The sequence below is a fragment of the Lampetra fluviatilis genome, chromosome 37 (assembly GCF_964198595.1).
Source record: "Lampetra fluviatilis chromosome 37, kcLamFluv1.1, whole genome shotgun sequence".
Classification (NCBI taxonomy): domain Eukaryota; kingdom Metazoa; phylum Chordata; class Hyperoartia; order Petromyzontiformes; family Petromyzontidae; genus Lampetra; species Lampetra fluviatilis.
The window spans coordinates 6,298,347-6,306,779 of record NC_136311.1 but is presented as its reverse complement, the minus strand read 5'-3'; positions in this window follow the sequence as shown (position 1 = coordinate 6,306,779).

Genomic DNA, 8,433 nt, shown 5'->3' with positions numbered 1-8,433 from the left:
AAAAGGCCTGCTGTCCTCCAAGCGACCGTGAAATCGCAGTTTTGCTTGTTTGTGTAATTGAATGTGTGTATCTTTTGTTTTGTTTTACCGATGTCCTACTTTTATGGAAAACTGTACGATTAGTGTTTCTGGAATTCAAAGTGTAAGAGGAAAAGTGCAGGTCTTTAGATCGTGTGAAAAACAACACAATTCCGCAGTGCTCACACCATCACCGTAAGATGTACATGGATCAGCTTTGATTCATTAAGCGGCTTAACCAAAACGAGCCATCGACTGGGCATGGTTTTTAAAAACGCAACTATCGGGTCAACGTCGTTGATGTGTTCTCCGACGTGTTTACGGGTTGTGCCGCGTTTTGTTCGGTATTGTGTCCGATGTTTCCCTGCACGTGCTGGCAGCATCTTTCGGAGAGGTGTAGTGTCAGGACCACGAGAGATGGCGATTGCTTAGGGAGGTCTTCATCCAGCGGTGGATAGATAACGGATGATGAAGATGATGAGCTCAGAAGAGGGGGTCACAACGAAGTAATTTCAATTCCTGGAGAAGCTGCCAGCACGTGGAGCGAAACGTCAGACATCGTGTCAAACAGCATGCAGTACGACCCGGACGTCGGAAATCTGTACAGCACAATTGCAGAAACATACGCAGTATAATTTATTTGTTATTGAAATGTGAAACTACATTCAATCATATGCCTTGGTTATATTTATGACGGTTGTGTATTTTTTTACTTTGGCCTTGTTTACATGTACATCGTCCATGTTTGTGTTGGTGATTTTAATGTGTATGAGCATACTTTTGTAATAAATGTCAAGCTGGTCCAATATCTGTGAGGTCTCGGTCCATTTATTGCCTTGTTTTATGTATAAAATATGTTTTGTATGTTGTGCATCACCAGAGCTTAGGCGATTTCGCCCAGATAGCGTAACGTCCGAGGCGCATTACTCTATCGTCTAATGGCATTTCACAATCTCTGTCATCGTTAGCTTCCCTTGCATGTTTCGATTTAAAGCTTTCGTGACTGCAGGGATTCATATTCTTGGTTCTTTCGGTAAAGTCACGTGGAAGGGAAATGATAAAATAATAAAAATAACAAATAAAATTCTCACGACGTTTCGGCCACAACGCAAGCAGCCGTCCTCAGGTGAAGAACAGCTGTCGGAAAGACAGCGTCCTAAGGATCACTTAAGGATCACTTAGGACGCTGTCTTTCTGACAGCTCTGTTCTTCACCCGAGGACAGCTGCTTGCGTTGTGGCCGAAACGTGAGAATTTTATTATGTTTTATTGTTTCCCTTCTACGTGACTTTACCGAAAGAACCAATAACATGAATCCCTTGCATGTGTTTCATGCTTAGAGTAAATGCAGTTCTGTTCAGTTTTTTTTCTTTGAACCACACGAGAACACCGCAAGGACGCTGCCGACGGCGTTGTGCATGCATGGAGACGCAAGAACACTTCACAGTGCAAGTGTGAAAGATAACTTCAAAACGATGGAACATCTGGTCGTGAACACCTATCCACCGTTACTCATTGCCCCGAAACATCTCTGAAATGAACTTGTGCATTGCCCTTGACTGGTTATCAAAATTGAACGCCAATCTGTAAAATGTTGCTATTCCTCCATATGACATTATCATCATCACGGCGACACTGATTATATTTGGCAATCATCGCCCCCTCCCCTCCTCTAGGTCACTCTTGCAAATGAGACTATCCTGGTCTTTGAGCGCTTACCTCGTTAAACAAAATAAACTAAACCACTTGGGCTTCTGTCGCTGGGATCACTCGTGGCTACAGGAGGACTTGATCCCCTCTAATCTGACAATAGCCCCATCTCTTCCCACCATGCCCATTTTTTAAACATTTTTCTCCGTGTTTTCGTTCTTCCTTTTCCTCTTTTCTCTCCTTTTCCCACTTTCTAGATCACAGCCGGGGATCACTACGATTATACGTGCACGCGCCGGTCACTAGCCGGATGTGTACCGACCCCGGGACTATGTCTCTTGTATTTTTGTTGAAAATTTCCGATATTTCTTTATACTATTTTTTTTACTTTACGAGGTAAGGCCCACTGAGGTGTGTGGCTATTTTATCAGAAGCGACCCAACCACACGTGATGACGAGCCCACTTCGTTGAGCCATCACGTGGACAATTATGGCAGCCGAATACTCCAACCGCGTGATGTTGATTCTAAATGTGGAAGGGAAAACCGGAGGACCTGGAGAAAAATCCACGCCACCACGGGGAGAGAGAGACATGCAAACTCCAAATATACAGCAGGCGTCAGGGTCGGGATCGAACCCACGACCTCCTGTATACCAGGCACGGTAATTAACATCTCGCCACCGTTGCTAAGACACTTTTAGTGCATTTTCTACTGTTGCGTCGACCTTGTTTGGTCTGGTATATGTTATGTTGGTTAATAGGCGGGGCTTGGTGGTTTCACACAAATGTGTGAAACTCCCAAACGCGCTGGCTTCCGAGGTGACCAGGAGATGGCAGTACAGTAAGTAATCTATGCAGAGCTTGGAGCATTATCCCCCCGTATGTGTATGGGTTTTCTCCAGGTACCACACTTTCCTCTCCCATTCCAAACAATTACGAGTGTAATTGGCCAAACCATCCCAATGAGTCTCGACACTCACATCGGACATCTGTACAGCACAACCGCAACAAGCTTCACAATTGTTAAAGGTACCGTTTACTGCGTAGGCGTAGTCAACTATTTGGGTAAAAGGTGATGCTCGATTATTTTGAGTGCCTGGATAAGTGTTCCAATGTGTGAGCAGGTTAATGCCCTGTTGTTTTTTTTTCCCCTGAGCCTCCCGTCATTAGGCGGCGGGCCACGAACTCGGATTAAAAATATCACTGCCGCACAAAAGGGCACCCTTATTTCTGCCCACCCACTTGTTTTCATTTGCGTGCAGAACACCGCTCTGCACCGAGTCCCTCCGGGAACGTCACATGACAGACACACGGCTGTCTCCTCCTATACCGACGGATGCTTGAGGAGAGTCCAAACCACGGACCGTGCAGCAACGCCCAATGACCGCTTCAATCATTCATCGGCAAACGTTTCAGATATTCGTCAGGCTACTCTAGAAGCCCATCCGCTGACTCACTCAGCAGCGGATGGCTGGCTCACCCAGCTTTGAAGTCTGCGAGTCTCTGTAATTCTTTGGGTCTTCATGCTGATCCCTGGGTGTCAATGTGAAAATAAGGCTACCTGTCTTTGGGTTGCGATGTGAATCTATGGGTGTCTATGTAAGTCTGAATCTCCACTCGAGTCTACGTCTCAAACCATGGATCACATACTGGTAGCAACGGCACTGCCCGCTTCACTCATTCGCCGGCAAAGTTTCTGATATTCACCAGGCTACTCCTGGGTTTTCCAATGCAGACCATGTCCGTTAATCACGGCGCTTTCGTCATAGCCTTGCAACATAAGAACGGCACAAAGAACCAAAGGTACCCAATAATATACTCCTGTTGCTGTCCACTTGACCACCCACCCAACCTCGACACAAACAAATGAAACCTTGCCGATCCACTCACACCACACGGTGGAACAAAAACAACAACAACAACAACCGTTTAAATTTGCATTTGTTGTTCGTGGGTGGATCTGGTGATAAGGCGTTGGGCGAGTCCACTGGTTCACGTGTCCAGTGGTGGCATGCAGATGTAATCGGGGTTAAAGGTCAAAGTTTGATTCACTGCTGTTTTCGCAAGAGGGTTTTTGGAGGAGTGAGGCTCGGGCAGGGAACATCGGCAAGCGGCACGGGGAGTCGGTCGGGATTACACGCCGGAATATTCCGCATGCTTGGAGTTCTTTGCAAGTATTTTGTGTGTGTGTGTCTCGATCGCTGGCAGGGCACGTCGCTAACAAGAGGACGGTGACCCACGGTCGGCGAAGAACGGTGGGAGTGGCCACCCAGGGAGTGGAGCGCTTTCGAGTAGGCGACCACCACGGAGACGGAGCGATGAAATCCGCTCACGTGCATGCGCTCGATGGACGATGACCGCGGCGAGGGTTGATAGCGGGCCACGTCGCTGGAGCGGATGACGCACCGATGGTCGAGAATAACGACAGAGGGTGGCAGCTGAGAGAACTCGTCCCCTTGGGAGGTCGACCTCGAAAGAGAAACCACGACGTGTGCAGGAGCTGCTGGGTGGATTGTTGCATCGCAGGTCCGTGAGGGATCTAGCAGTGGCTCGATCACGGATGGTTATTATGATCACTATTATTATTGTAACATCGAGGTGGCGAGATGTTAATTCCCTCGTCTGGTATGCAGGAGGTCGTGGGTTCGGTCCCGACTCTGACGCCTGTATATTTGGAGTTTCGCATGTTCTCTCCGTGGTCGCGTGGATTTTTTTTCCGAGTCCTCCGGTTTTTCCCTCCACATTTAGAATTGACACGCTTTTAGAGTGTTTGGCTACACAACATTTCCACGTGATTAGCCACTTCGTTGAGCTATCATTTGTGGCCAGGTCGCTTCTAAAAAAAGAGCTATACAGCTCAGTGGGCCTTCCCTGGTAAAAAAAAAAGTTGCGTTTTTAGTTTATTACTGTTATGCTGAAGGGTCCTTTGTTCGAGACGTCAAAAGCTAAAGGTCAAACCCTCTGTCGCTGTCCGCGCATTAATTCCGCGGAAGTGTGAAGCCACGGCTACGTGGAATGTGCGCGCTCACAACGCGCGCTGTTGACGTTCGTGAAGGCTGCAACGCACGGCAAGAGAGGTGCACAGTCCAGACTCCCAGAGAGGTCAAACGTCCAAGACACGGGTGAACGGCGGGCACAAAAAAAGGCACCGTGAAGGAAAACCAGTGCAGTGATCTCTACTTTGGCCAAATACCTTCCGAACCGAGCTGAGCTTAACATGTTCCTGATGACCTCTCCACCGCGTCCGGTCCACTCGCTTGTAATCATTGGGCTAGGGGTCACCACTGTTACGCAAGTGTATTTTGCCGCAGCGGCCGTGTGCTGCTCATAAGCCGTTTGGTAGAGTTATAATTTCCATCAAAGCCCCGTGGTGCGTCGGGCAGCCTCCAAGTTGGTATTCGCGCAGAATCCAAGGCCTATCTCAATGCTTATTTATTTGAGCAGGAAGGAAATCACGTTGGCTTGACAGCTGAAGTCCAATATCAACACCCCCGCCATTCGCCACGAAGTGACGGTGACGTCACCACGGCGCCTGTGCCAGGCCAGGTGCACTTTGAGGCCACGTGAAGTGTCGAAGGCTCGCTGACGGAGGTCACGGGACAGACCCAGCAGGTACCATGGGTTGGCTGGCTGAGATGGCCGGTAGATGCACACCAGCTGTACCCAATACTGTGCCAACTTAGCTGCCCGGCGCGTTGTTGTGAGAGCGTCGCTCCTCTGCCCTCCGTTGTTGCTGGAGGACGACTGCCTCCAACTGCCCGAGCGACAGACTGACTCACAGATGAACAAGTGATGTGTCTGATGATGTAGAGCTGTTGGATTCTTATTATCATGCAGGAATCCATTCCGTTTACAAAGCACGGATCCTCTCGCTCAGTTGGTGCTGCCCATAGGGCAATGCTTGCGGGGCTGTTGAGTTGGAATCCAGGGTTTGTTTCCAGTCGGCAGCAGGACATTTGAAGGCAACTTATACACAACAGACTTTTTTTGGGGTTAGATCACGTAGATAGATATAAATGTGTTGTTAAATCCGCGACCACCCCACACAGCCACTTAGTAAGGTTTGTCACGTCAACTAAATATGCCAATTAGTTACTCTTTCAGCACCACCGGTGCGTTGGAGAGTCAACCCACAACATTTCCCATTCGTATTCTTGGTTCTTTCAGTAAAGTCACGTAGAAGGGAAATAATAAAATAATTAAAATAAAACATAATACAAATTCTCACGACGTTTCGGCCACAACGCAAGCAGCCGAAACGTCGTGAGAATTTGTATTATGTTGAATTTTTATTATTGTATTATTTCCCTTCCACGTGACTTTACCGAAAGAACCAAGAATACGAATCCCTGCAGTCACGAAAGCTTTAAATCGAAATTTCCAATTCGAGTTGACCGTGACGTTTCGCCAGTCATTACAACCAACCTCACCAGGTGACAGCGAGAGTTGTGGGGAAATCCTCCTGTTTCGGTCTTACACGGGAGGCCACTTGTCAGCACCTCCGATTGGCACTTGCTGGCTACGTGCGATGCGAAAGAATCTCATCGTACACGAGGGCCCTTCAGGCGCGGGTCAGAGTGCACAGTGGCACTCGGCACTGCGGTCATCGTTAGTGCTGTCACTGGTCTGCCGTCGGCTCACAGGTCATGGCAACTTTTGCCCGTACGGTGCCGTCAGATTTTATTTACACGCTTTCTTTTAACTCACTCTCTTGTTGTTGTTGTCGTTGTTGCATCCTCAAATCTTGTAACTCAATTTTAACCCACTTCCCAATGTGGTTTCGACTGCAAACTTGGTATACTTATGTCATACTGATGACAATACTATATTCTATCATAAAAAATACATATTTTTTAACATAATGTTTTTATATGTTATGTTTCGGCTTGGGTCTAATTGTCCACGGTCAACTGCCGTTGGCTGTACATCACCACGGTCCCTTACGTTATGGCAAGCCACTTTCTCGAGTCGTGGAGTTCTACCATTACTAGTACATTTCATTGAAGCGTGTTGAATTTTTTTTTTAAATATTACTTATTTTAGCTGTATCCTGGCTGTTATGAATTTACCAACTATCGCATCCTTGGATAGATGAGATAGATAGATGACTTTCATGATCGACTAAGAGCACATTGTCCCCGTTGCGAGGATTGGCGGCTCAAGCGGTTCATTCACTGTGGCCCGAATTTGATTCTGGTGAATAAATGACGGTGGTGAAGATGACGACGACGACGATGACGCATCAATGAATAAACGATGACAACTGCGATGACGTCGACGGTGCATCGACGAGTGATGTACGACGACGATGACGACGATGACGACGTCGACGATGTCGACCGCGTCCACGAACAAACGACGACAACGATGCCGACGACGCCCAATAAATAATTGCTTCGCGGAACGGGCGCGGCCGCTGGAATTCTGCGGGGAATTCGCAAACACTCCCGCCGCGTTCGCGCTAATGGGGCTCTCTATCTATCTCTCTCTCTGGCCACTGCTGCCAATAAAAAAAACCTGAAACCGCCGTGAGTACACGGCAGGGTGCATTCTCACCAGGGTAATGCAATTTCCCGAAAAAGCAAATTACTTTTTTTTATTGCATCGGAGTCCTTTCAGGATCAAGAATGCACATAAATTATCAGAGCCGTTCTTTACCAATAACTTTGCATTACTGTTATTATTTTCCCTTAAAGGGAGCAGCAGCAGTAATAATAATAATACTCTTTGATTACGTTTTAAATGAAATAGATACAACAAATCTTTATATTCCAGCAGAGGTAATCTGTCCCTCAGAGCCTACTCTGGGGGGGAGGGTTGTTCAACTGTGTAAGCTGCCAATTCTCAAACGCACTCGTACCATCGTGGCCAAGAATAACCAGATACTGATGAAGAAATACCGGCATTCGATCAGATCAATTGTCCGAACCTGTGTAATACTTTCCGATGAGCACAGAATAGAACTTCACCGGAGGCGATGTCAGGGTTGTAGCCTCGATGTCCGACGTTTCGCTCCACTTGCTGGAAGCTTCTTCGGTGGATAGCTCGTGGATGATGATGATGATGACTTCAGAATACGTTTCCAGAACTGCACAATACCGATCGAAACGTCGTAGTTTTTTTTTTGTTATTTTCTTTGAACCTATCTACGTGACTTTACCGAAAGAGCCAAGAATATGAATTCCTGCAGTCACGAAATCTTTAAGTCATTTCTGTTTTGTTTAAGCAGGTACATCCTCAATGGATTTTGACTTCCCTGAGGCTAATCAGCAAGGGGTGGCCTTGTCAACAAACGTTGCTGGGTTGACTGATGTTACAGGCAAGCTGTTACAGGCAAGATAACTTCAAAAACACTCATGGGACCCGTTCATTGCAGTGCAGCAGAAGTTTCTGCAAGTCGGCTGGTTCTGTATCGGTAATACACGTGTATCCTAAACAGCAACAACAACAATTTATATTTGCCACTAAAGTGGCGATGTCGCCACAGCGCCTGTGCCAAGATAGGCCGCACGTGGAGGCCACACGAATCACATTTCTCGCTTGGCAGGAGGTCACAGGACATCCCACGTGGCGAAGCCATCTCCCTTTGCTTGTGGAGGCTCCTCTGGGGGGTTACCTGGGCCCGCACAACAGACCGGAGAGCCCCCCCCCCCCCCAGTTCGCCGCTGTGGTGGACGTAAGCGCGCCATGAGGGTGAGCAGCCGACTTTGCCCCCACTGGCATTGGCCATGGCACAGTGCTACCGTCTGACAACCACAATCAGGT